This window comes from Musca autumnalis, unplaced genomic scaffold, assembly GCF_047663935.1.
Source record: "Musca autumnalis isolate F117 unplaced genomic scaffold, ASM4766393v1 scaffold_3, whole genome shotgun sequence".
NCBI lineage: Eukaryota > Metazoa > Arthropoda > Insecta > Diptera > Muscidae > Musca > Musca autumnalis.
In genome coordinates, this window is record NW_027411866.1 from 50,985,739 (window position 1) to 51,005,245 (window position 19,507).

Here is a 19,507-nt window from a genome sequence, read left to right on the forward strand (position 1 = left end):
GGTTTTTTGGAAAGAAAAGTTTACCACGCCCCCGAAAACAGGTTACATATTTTATAGAATTCCAGAGGGGGCGGGGTACCTCCCCTATGCGATCCTTAAAAAAACGTTATATTTGCAAAAATTATGTATGTATCGGATTAAAAATTTACGGATTAATCTACAATCTAGGTACTTCTTTGGGGCCTATAGGCCCAACCACGCCTGTTTTTTTAATATGTCATAACTGCAATACTACTGAAGGGATTTCCATAAAATTTGCAGCAAAAGCTCAATGTTAGCCGTTATTATGTATATTTTATGAATTTCGGAACAGGTGGGGTACCTTCCCCATGCCTTTCTTTTAAACGCTATACGTATAAGCCAAACTTATGATTATATCCGTTTCACCATACATTTTGGTAGGCAATGAAGTTGTGTGCACCCTAGGTACATATTTGGAGCCAAAATACCGGACCAGGCGGACTTTTTTAATATGTTATATCTTGAAAACTGATGACCACGCCCAATATTTTCAAAACATTTTTTTCCAAAACTACTGAACCTAATTTTCCCAAAATGTTCAGGAATGTCCGGTGGTCCAAAATGTTATATATTTGTAGACGAATTTCGGGGCCTATTATTTTATAATCGCTATATTTGCTAAACTTATGAGTACATCAGGTTGCGCCCCCGATCAAGAAAAACTATATATTTACAAATGTACTTAAATGGTGAGGTTCAACGGTCCATCAGCTATGAAAAGCTAAAACATATAAGTCTCAATAAGCGGGAGAGTTTGATTTAAACTTTTATAATTAGATCGCTTTATGATAAAGACAGGGGACATGGACGATAATCTATCCTAAAAGGCACTAATTGGCGAAAAAATCCGACAAAGTCCGTAAGAGAAAAGAAAGGTTACAGACAAAATCTGTTGATAAAATTAAAATCCTTCTCGGTTTAAATATGGACCGAAGAAGTGAGGTAGAAAATACCTATTTTTGAATTGTCAAGCATAAAGTCGATAAAAAGTTGTCATTAAAACGCATTACGACGGGCCAGCAACGCGGACCGGGGTCTGCTAGTTTAAAATAATTTAATACAGACAAAAAAGATTAACATACACATACCTTTAATTTGGAAATTATAACATAAATAACGGAAAATATACTCACCACGGGAATGACGAAATTTGTGGAACATGCACATCACGATAATGACGTTTTGCACCTCCTTGCAAAATGGGGTCCAAGTAGTTATTCTAGTTTTTGTGCAACAATAGTTTTAATGGGGGAAGTCAAATTTCATTCGCCAACTTAAAACGCGTTTTCTCGAAAGTGGATGTTTTGAAATGTGTTACTCTTTGAGTAAATGAGCGATATGTATATTAGGGTTATGACTTTTTGACATTTTTCCTCAAAAATGATTTCCTGTAGCAGGGATGAATGAACTTTTGCCTATTAATCACTATGCTATCGTTTATTCTATTGAAATATAAAAAAAGTTCACGCACAAATCGATTTTAAAAAAATAATTTTTTGAAAAAATATATGAAATGAAAAAAAAAATTTTTTTCAAAAAATTATTTTTTGTTGCACGAATGAATAAATATAAGCCTACTTATAACTATAATAACGTTTATTTCATTAAAATATTAAAAAAGTCGCGAAAATTTTCACTTTAAAAAAATTTTAAATTTGTTGTTTTTTGTTAAAAAATTATATTTTTGAATAAAAGCGTTTACGACATTTTTACGATTCTCAGAATTGAAGAAAAATAGTGAGAAATAAATTTTATGTCATTTTAATTATCTCATGTGGCTCTAAAGTTTATTTTCAATTATATATCTGTTTTCAGTGACTTCAAAAAATTGTCCATAATTTTGAGAAATTCAAATTTTAAAATAATTTTGTGCGTGAGGTTTTTTCACCGAATCACCTTATAATTAAGATTATATGTAATTTTATGGCAAAACTCATCACGCTATGATACAGGGATATGAGGTTGTAAAAAAGTCATAACCCTAATGTATATGCCACAACCTCACTTCCAATGAAATTACCTCCGAGCTCTTGATTTTTCAAATAACCCACAAATTTTGTGGATTTTGTACATTTTTCCTCAAAACTGTGGAAACCATTGTCTGCGTTATCATCTTCATCTATTCAATCGGAATCTGACCGAAACCACTACTTATCTTTACAGACTCTAAACTAAAATCTCTCCTTTTAACAATTTTTTCGCTGCTAATTTTCTAAAAAGTCGCTTGAAAAAAATTAAAATCGATTTGATTGTGAATAAAAAATGTCTATAAAACTTTCAAAAAATTGACAAAACAGAGTCGTACAATGGACCCTCACAATTTTTGCCAAAAACTGTCCAAAAAAGTGTCACGTTCTACTTCTAACGTGAAGCTAAATAGTAATGTGTGGACAAATTTATTTTCTTCAAAAAATATTTTTGTAAATTTTTTCGCAGATTTTTGCAATTTTTTAAGTTTTATCCTTTTCTGCCACGAGATCATTCCAAATTGGTGCGAATTGTCAAAATCAGTTCAGCGGTTCTTGAGTTATAAGCGTAGTAAGTAACACCACAGGAAAAAATCGCCTCTCTAACATATGTCCCAGACATATTTTGCAGCTAACATATATTTGTTTGCAATCAGTCCCAAACATAACATATGTTTGGGTCCTGCAAACAAATTATATGTTTGGGTGCAAACAAATTATATGTTTGGGTGTAAACAAATTATATGTTTGGGTACAAACAAATTATATGTTTGGGTGCAAACAAATTATATGTTCGGGTGCAAACAAATACAAACCCAAACGCTACAAAAAAACTAACCCTTGCACCAGTGGTCGCTTTCTGAAAGCAAGCAATGTGTTTCACATTGAAATGTATACACACAGAAAAAATGGCCTCTCTAACATATGTCCAAACATATTTTGCAGCAAACATATATTTGTTTGCAAGCAGAAAAAATACTGGCTTTTCTGAGAGATTAAAATAAAACAATTTGACAAGTTTTTGTTTTGTTTTTATTGACTAACAACCACCACACACCACCAAACAAAGCAGAGGCAAATTTTGCTGCTTTTTTATTTATTAAATTCTTTTATTTTGTAATATTGTAACTTACCGTTTTTTCTAAAGATTTGCACTGTAGTTGTCATCGTCTTGTAAGCATAGCAGAACAATTTGAATCATATGTACATACATGTTGAGTCTATCAGAGCTAGGTTCAGATATTAGATGTTGCCTTTATATTAAAGAAATTACAAATTTGTAATTGAGAAGCATTTAACTATACGAACTTTGTTTTTTCGACACCAAACGCACTGTAGTTGTTTGGTTTGTCAGTTAACCCTCCGTTGGACAACAGAGTCTGGACAGGCCTTTTTCATTTTATTTTGCATTTTAAACTGGGTTACGATAAAGCTATGAAGCTGAGATTCCAGGTAGCTTCATGAAATTTTCTTACTTTTCAAATGAAGGAAACATGAAGTCAAAAGGATCACCAGAAAAGGAGCTACAAGGATTTTTTGACATACATATCACATTCGTAACACATGAGTCTGGCCAGACCCCACCCATTTTTTATTGAAAATTTTCCGAAATTTTTATTAAAATTTAATTTTTCCTACATTACTTGACAAAATGAAAACCCTTTTATGAAACTTGTCACATTTCACCCTACCATGTCTTCAAAATTGCACATAAAAAGGTCGCAAAAGCAGGATATGGGTTTGAAATCAGTGAATGTACCACAACCTAAAAAAATCCCTTTCAAATAGGGTTACACTTCTATTCTAGACAATTATACACATAACTGGACTAATAAAACCCATTACTTAGCTTTTCTGCTCTTTTTGTGGGGTGGATTGGTCCAAATATAGGATTCTCCACATGAATTATAAGAAAATCCTTGGGATATATGCCTTAATTTACCTCTTGATATCATCGTTATTGCACTGCAATAAGCTGCAAAGTTATAAAATAGACACTCTTCATTCTGAATAATAGGCCAAAACTAAAATATTGTGCTTCAAAATGAAATATAAATAGGATTTTCGAGCATAGAGACAAGAAAACTACGAATTTTTCACTTCGTAGGCATATGTATGTCCTGTTTTACTAACTTGATAATATCATTTAAATTTATAGTTTTTCGGCATGTTTTTTGACAAATAAAGATTATTTATTAAAGATTAGGATCCTTTAAACACATCCTACAACTTTTTATATGAAAATGTTAATTAAGTTTACTAAAAAAATATAAATAATTATATGGGTCTGGCCAGACTCATGTGTTACGAATATGACAAACAATATTGGTGTCCAACGAAGGGTTAACTAACAACAATTGTTGCGACAGCGGTAGTTGTTGTGTGTGTGTGTGGTTTGTTGATAAAGTCTCAATACATTCTCAACATTAATGTTATCGTGAGACGATGGTGGGGGTTGTGTTGTGGTTTGTTGATACATTGTCAATGTGATGGTGAGACGATGAGATCAATGAAATTTAGGGAAAAATATGTTCTAACATAAAGAATATGTTGGTACCCAAACATATTAAATTGAGATATGTTATAAAATGTTGCAAACATATATTTGTTTGGATCCAAACATATATTTGTTTGCACTTTTCCTTAGTTGCGAAATAAAACACATTTTCCTCAAAGTTGAAATCATCAGCGGGAAATCGGCATCTGGAATCAAATGATTATATAATGTAATAAATATTGAAGGAAGGGGTTCTTTGCGATGACGTGATTTCATGTCATCTTTTGCATTGGTTCAAAGGAAATCGTGAAAGATCCGATCTTTTCATTTGGATTTGAACCAATGCAAAGGAAGTCGTGAAAGATCCGATCTTTTCATCAGCATTTGACCCATTCCATCGATCCAATAGAGATGATATTTGTGTTTTTATTTACACACCTGTTTATTTTCATTTTCGTATGTTCCAGTACTACTAATTTTTACTATTTTTTTCCGATAACATAAAGGAAAAATTGTTATCGTAGTAAAAATTGATAGATTTTTGCAGGTTCTGGAACAGACCAAAGTTGTTAGAACTGTCGTCGTGATGTTGCCTTACATTTCCTGCATATCAGACAACTAAAACTTCTAAACAAATGGTATTGTGTGAAGCTCGAAATGTCTACAATAAAAATGAAGTCCCAATCATCGAGCTAAAAATAGAATCGGACTGCACACATTTGGTCTGTTCCAGTACTGCAAGAATCTACTAATTTTAACTATTTTTTCGATAACATAAAGGAAAAATTGTTATCGTAGTAAAATATAGTAGCTTCTTGCAGGTTCTGGAACAAAGCAATTGCTATTTTAAAAGTTCCCTAGTCTGTTCTAAATCTGACATACATAGAACGAAATTAATCAAATCTCGCTTCTTGGAATTTAAAAAAAGTCCGAAACGAAAAGGAACAAGAATCTAAAATAAAGAAGAAATGACTTTGGTAAAGAAACAATTAAAAATAAATTAATTAAGCATAAATGGTATTTTCCAAAAAAAGTCTCTCCTCCCCGTTCGTTACATTTTGTTCTTAGAGATCCCTAAAGCAAGCCGGGTTGTAGATCCCTACATATTTTCGTCACTAAACAAAAGAGTATAAATTTCCAAAATGTTGTTATAAAATAAGAAAATTATAAAATAAAAGTAATTTACGAAATAAAAATACTTAAAGGAGTACATTTGGAGTCCATGTCGAAATTTGAACTGGTGATGGGAAGATAATAGAAAAAACCTTTTGTAAGATGAAAGAATATCAGTTGCGGAGAACGGAGGAAGTAATCTTTTGCGTTGCAGCGGTGGTGATTACATTGCAATTTTGGATGTAAACTTTTTGCTGATCAATTATTTGTAGTTATTTCGTTAATTTCTTTTGAATTAATAAAGAGTTTTGTTTGTCCATATTTCAATAGAGCATTTCTATTTTCCAAACAAGACATGAAAATGTCATGCCAAGGGGTTGGTGAAAATGTCATGCCAAGGGGTTGGTGAAAATGACATGTCAAAGAATGGGTGAAAATGACATTCAATACATTGGTTAAAATGACATGCCAAAGCATTGGTGAAAATGACATGTCAATGCATTGGTTAAAATGACATGTTTAGAATCCAAAAAAGAACGTCATCTTTTGGGGGTCACGCTCATATAAAATTCATGAGTGAAAATGACAAAAAGATGACATGCCAGATCACTTGCACCCATGATTCAACTTATGATTTTGCATCGAAGATTTTACTGGGTAGGTACATCCATATTTCAAATATACATATCGACGTCTCCAAACAATAGTACGCTAAGTCGACTTAGCATGTTTTCAAGTTCTTTACATTTTTATATTTAACGTCCTTTAACTTAAATTCTGTAAAATTTTGGTAATAATCGGAAAATCCGAACAGAAGTTTTAAACAAATATTTACTTAACTAGTACTGAAGGTCAAATAAATTTCCAAACTTTTAGAGCTTGTCCTGCAAAACTGACTGTTCAGAATTAGCAAACTATTATTTGGAGGTGTCGAACGTCCTTTAACTTAAATTTTGGTAATGATCGGTCAATCCGAACAGAAGTTATAAACAAATATTGACTTAGCATAGTACTGAAGTTCAAAAAATTTCCACACTTTGAGAGCTTCTCCTGCAAAACTCACTTTTTAGACTTAGCATACTATTATTTGGAGGTGTCGATATGTATGCATGTATGTATGTGTGTATATTAGGGTTATGACTTTTTTACAACCTCATATCCCTGTATCATAGCGTGATGAGTTTTGCCATAAGATTACATAAAATCTTAATTATAAGGTGATTCGGTGAAAAAACCTCACGCACAAAATGATTTTAAAATTTGAATTTATCAAAATTATGGACAATTTTTTGAAGTAACTGAAAACAGATATATAATTGAAAATAAACTTTAGAGCCACATGAGATAATTAAAATGACATAAAATTTATTTCTCACTATTTTTCTTCAATTCTGAGAATCGTAAAAATGTCGTAAACGCTTTTATTCAAAAATATAATTTTTGAACAAAAAACAAAAAAAATTAAATTTTTTCAAAGTGACTTTTTTAGCGACTTTTTTAATATTTGAATGAAATAAACGTTATTATAGTTATTAGTAGGCTTATATTTATTCATTCGTGCAACAAAAAAATAATTTTTTGAAAAAAAAAAAATTTTTTCATTTCATATATTTTTTCAAAAAATTATTTTTTTAAAATCGATTTGTGCGTGAACTTTTTTTATATTTCAATGGAATAAACGATAGCATAGTGATTAATAGGCAAAAGTTCATTCATCCCTGCTACAGGAAATCATTTTTGAGGAAAAATGTCAAAAAGTCATAACCCTAGTGTATATATGTATGTATATGAAAAATGTATTGATGTAATTACTAATATTAAATGCGATATCTACCTTGGCCAATAAAATATTTCCATTCGCTTTTTTGACTCAATTATAAAATGTATTGAGCATTTTTTAATTTACAAAAAAGCTCCATTTCTTTAAGAAATGACAATATACATATTTATTCACTCACTTTACCATTTTTATTCAACGATTGTATTTAGGCAATTGAAGAAAAAAACAGCATGATTAATACCATATTTTTCTTTTCTCTTCGCTTGCTACGTTGGTTAACAACAACAAAGCACGAAACACACGTGTTTTACCGCATACACACACCAAAGCTTCTGCGTCTCCTATTACATCATACATTTGTTACTCTCTTTGACAAAAATCCTCTCTCCACCCATAAAATATATGTATGTTCTACATAAAAATATGTGGGAACCCAAACAAATAAAATTCACGGTGCTCTTGAATCCAATTTAAATGAAACTTGCTTACACCTGGGAAGTTTTTGCGGATTCTGAAAATACAATGTTCATAGATGACAAAATCAAAAAACAAAAAAAAATCGCCGGAGAGCTTTCTAAGTAAATCGCATTTCATGTTGACATTTTTAGGGGTTGTTTAGGTTTTCACTATTTTGCTTAGAAACCGCAAGTCCTATCAGAATGAAACTGAAGAAAATGTTTTAGCTATGAAAATTCTCTACAAGATTGACCTTTACGGTATTTTCGTAGGTTTTACCATTTTTGAGATATTGAAGTTCGAGTAGTTTTTCCTTTTTATTCGGTTAAGCAATTCTTATGAATTTTGTAATTTACACTGATGGGCCGGTTGGCTTTGAATTACAAGTTAAATAAATTGAATTGAAATCGGGACAATGCACTGACTGTATCGCCCCCTTATAAAGCAATGTCATGAAGTGTGCGCCTTAACTAACTTTTAATGAAAATCGCTTACACAGGGGATGCTTTTGTGAATTCTGAAACAGCAATGTTCATAGATGAGAAAAATCCAAAAACAAGAAAAAATCACTGCGAATATTCTCTACAGGATTGACGTCTATGATTTGTTCTCAGGCTGTACAATTTTTAAGATAAAGAAGCTCAGTTTACATTTTTAGGCTTTTTTGTTAGGATTTCGCGATTTTGCTTGAATACGGCAAGTCTTATCGGCATGGGACCTGAGAAAATGTTATTGCTGTGAAAATTCTCTACAAGACTGGCTTATGAAATTTTTCCTAGGTTGTGCCATTTTTTTAGATATATAAGTTTAAGTTGGGAAATTGCAGTCATGACATTGTGACCATACAGAATTGAATTGAATTTGAATTGTCCCAATTTTAACTTCTATATCTCAAAAGTTGTAAGACCTACGAAAATATCATTAAGTCCAATCTTGTAGAGAATTTTGATAACTACAACATTTTCTTTATTCCCATTTTGGTAGGACTTGCGGTATCCAAGCAAAATCGCAAAAACCTAAACAACCCCTAAAAATGTCAACTTGAATCGCGATTTATTTAGAAAGCGCTCCGGCGATTTTTTTTGTTTTTTGATTTTTCTTATCTATGAACATTATAGTTTCAGATTCCGCAAAAACTTCCCAGGTGTAAGCACCTTCCATTTAAATTTGATTCAAGAGCACCGTGAATTGAGATATGATATCGTTACGTAAAGCTAATTTAAGGGGTTATGGCCATTTATTAAGCATCAAAAAAGACGTTTTTCATAAGTTTTTTTACAAGAAATCTACCAAACTTCTTAGAAGACTTTTTAACTAAAAGGCCACACCTTGAGCTATCATCTGATTTTTTCTGTTGAAATATCTTGATAAGTGCTCGCCTACAAAATACTGCCCAGTTCGAATACGAATAAACCGATTAGCTTTTAAAAATTCTATGATTGTTGATCCGACGGTATTCTCTACTTTTAATATAATGTTACAAGAGAAGAGTTATATTTTTTTCTTAATTGTGCAATTAGAAGTTTTTGGACTCGACTCAATCGATCCTTACTGAACCCCATATAATTATTCGTTAATAATAAACAAATTAATCAACAAGGAATCCACCCTTGCCGATTGACCACTTGTGAATTTGTAGACGGTTCGAAACGAACTAAAAAAATCGTGAATTTTAATTTCTGGAAAATATGTAAAGTCAGTCGCCTTTTCTGACGCATATATGCCCTCAGCCTGTGTGAATTTGCTACTATGAACAGATCGAATACCGGCTACACAATTAAAATATGTTCCCCGACATAGTCCATTTTGGAAATGGATCTTATTTTGAGAGTCACTCCTTTCGATAGTTATCGCTCCCATAAGCTATTTTAGTTGGTCACCATAGTATTTAAAGCTTTGTCAGGAAATATGGACTTGTCAACGAAAAATACAAAGTTTTTAAAATGCGGTTATGTTGAACTTGTGTGAGGGAGGTACGTTGGTGTACTTTTGCAAGTAATATAACGATATATGAAGAATCCGATATAATCCATACTAGACTGTAGACGATGCTACATCTTAGCGGTCAAAGTAAATCCTGAGAATTGATTACAATAATATGTGCGTTTCTTATCAGAAATTAACTAAAATAGAAAAATAATTTGCTGAACAAACTCACAAAATAAATTTTAAACATATTTTTTTTCTTACAAATTTTCTAAATTTGTTCAATATATGTTTTGTTTTTACTATAATATACAAACCGCTAAACAGATTTGTATAGTTTTTGCTTCATTTGAATCTTCGCGATGTTTAGATTACGTGCATATTTTCAAAATATTTTTAAGATGCATAAACCACTTGAATTTTATAAAGCAAGTTGCAATCTACCAAATTATTATTATTTTTCTTTCTTAAGTTTTTTTCTATCTTAATTTTTGCGAAAATTTACAACATTTTCAATAAAGTTATGGGACCTCAGTAAACATAAAGTATGTAGGAAGTCATAAATTAACAATGTATCCCAATATAACGAAGCGACATTACTTTTGCGCCAATAACCTAAATTAGTATCTGGAATTTTTTCTCAATCCATATATCAAAAAACTTTCATGTAGTTTAAAAAAAATTTAAGGTTTTTTCGATGGAAACTAAAAAATTTTGACTTTTCCTCATATGAAGTCTAAAATCATTATTTCGATGAGGCACATTTGTATTGTATACAAGTGAATATAATCTCGTAACCCTACCGACTGAGGCTACAATTATATTTCGTTCATGATAAGGAAGAATTTGAAGTGACGCACAAAAATTAATTTTTCGTCATTATTTTCTTATACTGTTAAGTAGCAAAATTGTCTAAAATAACGAGTTGGCCAATAGTGGACTGTAATTATACATGCGATTGCAAACAAGCGACTCCTTCAAATGCAAAGCGGATCAGTAGAATAATGAACAAAGGTTCTGTTTGTATTTTTATACCCTCAGCCTTTAGGCTAAAGAGGGTATTTACACTTTGATACGACCAAAAATGTGCCTCATCGAAATAATGGTTTTAGACCCCAAGTATGTTTGTACGATATCCGTTTCAGACAATTTTGAGTAGATCTAGCAATGTCCGTCCGTCTGTCTGTCTGTCTGTCTGTCCGTCTGTCTGTCTGGCTGGCTGGTGCGCACGATAACTCTCGAACGGATCAATCGATTCGGTTCAAATTTTGGGTATCGAAATATTTTGTCCAGATTCGATTTAAGTTCGAAGATGGGCCATATAGGTCCACTCCTTCAGGTACCTCCCCCACAAATGTTCAAAAATTGTCGCAAAACTTGTGCGCTCGATAACTCTTGTAGGGAATAACCGATTTGGTCCATACTTTGCACATCGTGTAATTTCTACCAAACTTGGATGAGGTTCCAATATGGACTCAATCGGTCCACTACTTCGGGTACCTCCCACACAAAATTTCGGAAAAGTTCAGTTTAGGACCTGGTCTCGAATCGCTTTGATTTTTGTTTACGCAAGTTGTATTCGCTGTCCTCTATACGACGCTGTAAGTTTCATTAGGGGCAAGTCCCTACTTCCTGAGAAAATAGCCTGAAAGTTACAAAAAAAAACCCTATAACACCGTGTGCAGAGGTTGTAGCGCAAGATAACTCTCGAACGGATCTGCCGATTCGGTCCAAAATTTGTCTTTCGTAATATTTTGCCTAAACTTAGTTCAAGTTCAAAGATGGATTATATCGGTCCACTCCTTCCGGTACCTCCCCCACAAAAGTTCGAAAATGTTCGGAAAATTTGTGAGTACGATAACTCTTGAAGGAAGTAACCGATTTGGTCCATACTTTGCACATTATGAAATTTCTACCAGACTTAGATGAGATTACAATATGGAGTCAATCGGTAAACTCCTTCGAGTACCTCCCACACAAAATTTCGGAAAAGTTCAGTTTAGGACCTGCTCTCGAATCGCCTTGGTTTTTGTTGTAACATCTTGTATTCACTGTCCCCTATACGAAGGTACAAGTTTCCTAAGGAGCAAGTCCATACTTCCTGAATAAATAGCCCGAAGGGTGTAAAAACCCCCTATTGCACCACCATTGTCTATGTCGGTCCATTCCTTTAAGTATCTTTTCCGCAACATTTTTGAACTTTAATCCTAATCAACATTTTTGTGGGTTCATACGACCAAAATTTTGAAACCCCCTAAATACATAAGTTTTTTGTGAAAAAAGTGTTTCAATTTGCACAGGCTGAGGGTATATCTCTGTCGGCAAAGCCGACTGATACTTTTTTACTTGTTAAAATACAAAATGCGGGAAACTTTATTGTTGTGACTTCTTGTCGTGTTAATTGTTCTGAATAATTTCTAATTGACTTTCAAGATGTAGTCCACGAAGGCTCGAGACCTCTATACAGCTCGAATATGCCCCGTCAACGGTGGCCACTGTCTTATGTTAAATGAACAGGTATCAAAGATATGTAAATAGTTTTTCCCATAGAAAGTCAGCACCACCACCAGTAGGTTTCCTCATAGGAAATCAATATGACTTCTATAAACGAGCAGTTGGTCTTCTTAATGAAGAACTACAGGATATCTTTTAAAATACCACAATATTTTTAATAGAAGTTCAATGGGTCCTTTCATAGAATACAGGAATGACATCTTATACAAGACAAGATGAGAAGACCTTCTATGAAATGACCAGAAGGTCTTCTTGCAGATATTCGGCAATGATTTAGAACAAAAATGTTTCCGAAATTAAAAAATAAATTGTCCTTTAACTGATATAAATATTTTACACTTTTTTACATATTTTCGAGTAGTTTTTTTTTATAAGTCCCAATTTACATTGGGCGAGTTTACTTGCGGCAATTGTCATTTTGTAGGAGAGAGAGGTGAGGCATATGGTAACCCTACAAACTTACAATTGCCGCAAGTAAACTCGCCTAATGTAAATTGGGACTAAATTGAATAAAAGTGCCACTAAAATTACACTGTGCAACATTTTTGAGCCAATCGCTTGCAAACAACTTATGTATAGAATTTTATGAAAGTAGAGGACCAATAGGCAAAACCATATTTGGGTTTTGTTTTCTTATAGTACGTTTATATATAACCGGATTTAACAAACCCGCTGGGTTTCAAATGTCAATTCTATTGCTTATATTTCAAATAAATCCTCATAAAGAAGGTTAACCCTGCAAAAAACTGTAATATAAACATGGCCTTAGATCGGGTTCGGCTTTTATGGCCTCATCTAAACATGGTTAAAGATCGCATTTTTAAAACAAATCGGGGCTGTATCTCTGAAACCAATACGAATCTTGTTTTGACATCTGCAGCAAACTTGTAGATAAGAGCAAGAAGAAAATATTTGGTGGAATAGTAAACTCGAAAAACTGCATTTATTGCCTCAAATTTTATAATATATCTAAAAATTCTATAATTTGGGTGTATTTCGCAGCGTATCTCGCCATGTTTATAGTAAATTTTTCAACAACAATTTGGTAAATATTGCAATAATTCATTGAAATCCCCAACATGAGAATAAACAGCCTGTGTGAACATTGTTTGAAATAAGTTTTGTAAAAGGTATGTTATGAAATACCCCTTAAACAACGTGAAATAACCATTTTAGAGTTTCGGAATTTTCTGAAGAATTGATGGTCACATTATTTGGAAAATTTTTAGAATGGTTACTTGTTTCAACTCCCAACAGTTTAGTTGTTACTGACCAGAATTTCAGAAATTATGTAAACTTTTCTATATTTTAACGAGTTTGATGCGCTAGATGCAGCTTTTCCTAGTTCATCTGTTTGACACATAAATTCTACTACTTTAGGGCTACAATATTGCTAAACACTGCAAAGCAAAATTCTTATTAGTTTAGGAGATAAAGGTCCGATCACGGGAAAAAAGGCTCATTTTAGGTCGGTTTAGTTGAGGCCATAATATCTAAACCCGATCTAAGAACACAAAACGCAATTAAGGTTATTGTAATCTCAATATATACTTTCAGAAAATGCCCATATAAAGTTGTTTGCATTTCCAGTGTTGCACAGTGTTATACATTCATGTCTCTATCATAAAATGAAAATAAAATAAAAGAATTGTAAATTTTATAAAATTTATAAGTAGAAAAAATTGTTACCCGGAGTCACGACTCCGGCTCCGACTCTATCAAAATTTGCTAGACAACTCCGACTCCAACTCCGAAACCCTGGATACCCTCAGCCTTTAGGCTACTACACTTTTATACGCGCAAAAGTGCATCATCGAAAAAATGGTTTTAGACCTCATGTACGTTTGGACGAAATCCGTTTCTGATAATTTCGAGTCGATTGGGCTATGGTTGGTGCACTCCTCCATGTTCCTCCCCCACAACAGTTCAAAAATGCCTTGGAACATTTGTGCGCACCATACATTCCACATCGTGTAATTTCTACCGGGCATATTTGGTACGCGCTATATCTGTTGAACCGAGCAACCGATTTGATCCCTACATTGGATCTCCTAATAGTTTGTCCAAATGTAGTTTAACAAAAAAATGGTCCATATCGATTTTCTCCTTAGGGTACTTCTCCCACAAAAGTTCAACATTTTTGTTTATGTGCAGTTTAGGATCTGTTCGAAAATTATACCGATGCTACCCCTTGTGGTCATGTTTTTCGTGGGCAAGGCCATGCTTTCTGACTTGGTGGTCCAAAACTTCTAAGTTATACGGTGACCACATAAAATTACATGATATTTATCAAGGGAAATGAGGTCCACTTCAAAAATGGGCTATATCCTCCTCCGCAAGTCTTTTGCGCATCAATCCAAATACATTTTTGTCAGCAAGTTCAACGTCCAAAGAAGGCCACAAAATCTGAAAACCTCCTAAATACATAATTATTGAGGAAATGGATTTTGGTTTGGCCGGTATTCGATTTTATAAATAGATGAATGTTTCAATTCACACAGCTGAGAGTATATCTCTGTCGGCAAAGCCGACTGATGCTTTTTCAGTTGTTATAAAGATACTCGTATTTCTGGTATTTTTCAACAGGTCCGATTAAAAGAGCATAAACCCACTCATTGGCGTATGTTTCACTGATAGTAGCAACAAATTTTGAAGTTTGTCTTGCTTCATACCGACAACAAGTATCAATCCATGCTTATTGCCCATTCGAAGGCATTAAAATAATGCTTCTATGATCTTAGAAAAATATCAAAATCACAATTAGACTATTTGTTAACACACGGCGGCTATACTATGTTTCCTTGAATCTTATGTTTCAGCGGCAGTCGTGGCAGACATCAAAACTGATCACAAAAATATCCATTACTTCATATAAAATTCGACATAAGCAGTTTGTGTAGGTCATTGGCAGAAGTTGCAAGTGTTTTAGTTTACTTGTACGGAAGTTTCCAGAAATAAGTACCGAAAAATCTATGTAAAAACCCTGAGATTTATTGTAATTAAAAGGCAGAAGCATTGTATTTGTTATAAAATTGCATTAAACAAGTAAAAAGAGGCGATAAGTTCGGCCGAATCGAATACTCTATAAATTATACACTCCACCATAAATTATATTTAAACCAAATTTCTGCTAAATTTTTCGGTTGGATCAAAGACTTAAAAAGTTGTGTAGTCCCAACGATGACTCAATACCAAATGTTAGCCAATTCGGTGAGATAATGGGGCTGAAGCCTTTAAAATAAAACGGGAATGGAGTAGCACCCATATAGGCCACATTCAATACAAAACATCCTATGAGTAATAGAATCTTCTATATCAAATTATATATAGATTCCAAATTTCAGATATTTCGGATGGATAATTTGGCTAAAACCTTCAAAATCCACAAAATCCCCTGACGGAATATTTTATACCCCCAACGAAGACTAAATACCAAAATTTCGCCATTTATTAATTAATATCTCGTTGGAATCGAGCTTAATGATCAATAATGCAAGTGAAACATGCATCACTATGTGACATAACATGTTTTGCCTTGGGTAGAGGCTATTCAGACATATAGGATGTGGGGCGGCTTCGCGATCATCTAACTTTTCCTCTTTCAAATGCAATTTGTTTTTTACAACGCTGAATATTTGTTCAATCATTGTATGGCTTTGATGGCAAAAGCTTAGCGTAATCTTCGAATGTTTTGATTTTGTCTTTGAACATTAACATGCCGTGACAACACTTTTTTTCCTTGTGTTTTTCAAGGACGTGGGTTCGAACCCCAGCCTGGCTCAGCTGATTTTTTATTTATTTGCAAATTTTGCCTTTTTAGGCGAAGATCATTTTTATTAATTTTTTAATTAATTTCTCGTTGGAATCGAACTTAATGATCAATAATGCAAGAGAAAAAGGAAAGCCGACGATATGAACCCACACAACCACCACTATGTGAAATGACATGTTTATGTTTGACCAAAACCTTCAAAATTGCCGAAAATCGGCAATAGAACCGTAGCTATATCAAAACTTGGCCCTGTACAGACTATTTTCTGTAGGAATGTTTAATGCACCCAACGATGGCTAAATACCATATTTTATAACCCAAATACCAAACATCATATGAGTAATAGAAACTTTTGTACCCAATTACAAAGCTCTATCTTAAATATTGCGAGCAACAGATGTACGGACGTCGTTATATCGGCTATGAAATCAATAGGTTATCCGACGAATATTTCAATGTGTTACAAACTGAATAACAAAGTTAATTTTACCCTCCAACTAATGGTGGAGGGTATAAAATTATCCAATTAATTTACCATTGTTTGCGAGTTTAACCTAATTACTGATGATATGTAATTGTTGTACGTTAGGTTAGGTTGAGGTGAGGGGCGATACAAAATTGTCACTTGTCCGTAGGGTTATTACTATTTTTGAACCTCATATCCAGTATCATTAATCTTAATTACGTGGCGATTCGATAAAAAAAATCTTCCGCACAAAAAGTTTTTAAAGTTTTTATTTTTCAGAACTTTGGTCAATGTTTTGAAGACACTGTACGCAGAAATATTACTGTAAACAAGCTTTAGTGCCAGACGACATAATCAAAACTAATTTTATCATCACATACATATATATCATTCTGTATCATATATAGCTTTATTCCATATATCATATCAATTGAAAGTGGTTTGTGTGTGACCTTTTTTTTCAATATTTAAATGGAATAAAGGTTTTTAAGTTCGTGCAACATGAAATAATATTTTGAGATTTTTTTTATTTCATAGTATTTTTTTCGTGACCTTTTTCAATACTTAAATGGTTCATTAATTCCCGCTACTAAAATTCATTTTTGAGAAAAAAAAAAGCTCAAAATGTCATAGCCCTAATGGACATCCTCTTAAGCCAGAGTGGGCCTTATGTGCGATCTATCTACGGAGTCTGGAGGAGGTTATATTTTGATGATATTATTCAACTTCGTCATTTTGGAAATTCTGCGGCATTGACACAATCCCTTAATTTTTAAAACTAATTTGGTTGAGTTATTGTATTGTGTAGTTTCCCAGGAGTCGTGTCCTCAGAGTTGCGAAAGCTGTGCAATGACAGATATACAGACATGTCACAGATTCCTATCGGAATGGTTTCAATTTTGTAATTTCATTTCGATCTTTTTGTTTTAGCTTCTTCGGATTTCTATCGATTTGATAAATACTGAAAATCTTATTATTTAATATAGTTATGGCAACATTAGAGTAATCAAGAGAAAAGTGTGAATTGTGAATATATTGTGTTTAAACAATGCGAAAAGAAAGTTAGTTTTTATTGGATTTTAAATTTTTCTATTGTTTCTGTAATTGATGCGCAAATAATCAACATAACATTGAAAATACATTGTTTGAGTTATATTTCTTCTTTTGTTTTCTTTTATCATTGCTTTAATTTATCTTTCCTAATGCCAGATTGTTTAGTTTTTGCAAATATACAACGAAAAAAATGATGTGGCAATACTTTGTTATTAACTGGTTTCGTTGATGGAGAACTGATGATAATGTGCGAATTTTTTAAATAAAATGATAAAAAATATGAAATTAAATGTGATTTTGTTAATAAAACAATATTTTTATTATTTATTTTTGCCTTATTAAGGCGAAGGCCATTTATAGTGATATTTTTAATTAATTCTCTTTCGAGTTGAGCTGTTAGGCCTTTAGAGATACATTGAAAAATTAGGAGTCTACCGAAGTCCCACGCATCCAACCATTACACTACGTTTCACGGGTGGTAAATCCGATCTTCAGGTGTATTAGGATGTTGTTTTTTTTTTGTGGCAGACGAAGGCAAAGCTTGGTAACTGGTATATATATCGAACTTCATTAGATAAATGTATATGCGAAATTATGTCAGATAATTGAAAATCCAAACTTTTCCTATAGTCCTGCTTGGTAATCCCATTTTTCAATGTTCACAAATACTATGGTAAGTTTTATTCCTACATCATTAGTAATTGCTCTTCTATATCAGAAGATTTTATTTTTTGATCATCAATCATCAAAAAAAAACAACATCCTAATACACCTGAAGATCGGATTTACCACCCGTGAAACGTAGTGTAATGGTTGGATGCGTGGGACTTCGGTAGACTCCTAATTTTTCAATGTATCTCTAAAGGCCTAACAGCTCAACTCGAAAGAGAATTAATTAAACATATTTTTATTATTTTTAAGGGTTTTTGGTGTGTTTTAAAGTGACTTGTTTTTAAAAAAATGCAATTCCACTTAGAAACCAAAAGTGGGTTCATTCCGAAAAAAAAATTTCGTTTTTCGGTCTCTGAAGAAGCTAAAGACGGAATCAATTCCATTTTCTATCGGAATTGGTTTCTGTGACATGCCTGATAGTGTTCCAACGTTTCGTCGTCCTCTCCGGATGCTCTGCATTCACTGTTCCCTACACAACCAATTTTGTGCAGGTGCGCTTGTAGCTCTAGAGGTCCTATAAAGATGCCTGTCAGTCTACTAATGTCATTTTTACACAGTAATTTTATTTTCTTTGTTTTGTCCTCGTCTGGGTCCCCCCATAGGATTTTGGCGCGTTTATATGACCTTCCTCTACCCATGCCTTTAACTCTAGACGCACCGCTTTTAATGGCTTGGCATTATCCAGACTTATCGACGTTTGCTCCCTGGCTTGTTTTGCCAGAGAGTTAGCTATCCCATTACCACCAATCCCTGTATGCCCTGCTACCCATATAATGTTTAATTTAATTTATTCTTTCCAATTTCAAATCCGAAAACCACATTTAAAAAATTGACAAAACAGCAGGATATTTAACTTAAAAGAAACAATTAAAAAAGTATCAGTCGGCTTTGCCGACAGAAATATACCCTCAGTCTATGTGAATCGAAACTTTCATCTACGGACAGAACAAATGTATTTTGGGTCTTTTCAAAATTTTGCGGCCCTTTTTGGACATTTGAACATGCGGACAAAAATTTGGACTAGGATTAAAGTTCAAAAGTGTTGCCGGGGAGGTACTTGAAGGAATGAACTGACATAGTCCATTATGGAAGTGGATCTTATTTTGGGAGTCATACTTTTCGATAGATATCGCGCTCGCTGGTCATTTCAGTGGGTCATCGTATAACTTTTGGTTCAGTATGCCAGGAAGCATGGACTTGTCCGCGGAAAACATAATATCGCTGTAAACAGGACCATAACGAAGAGCATCGGTATACATTTTCAGAGGAT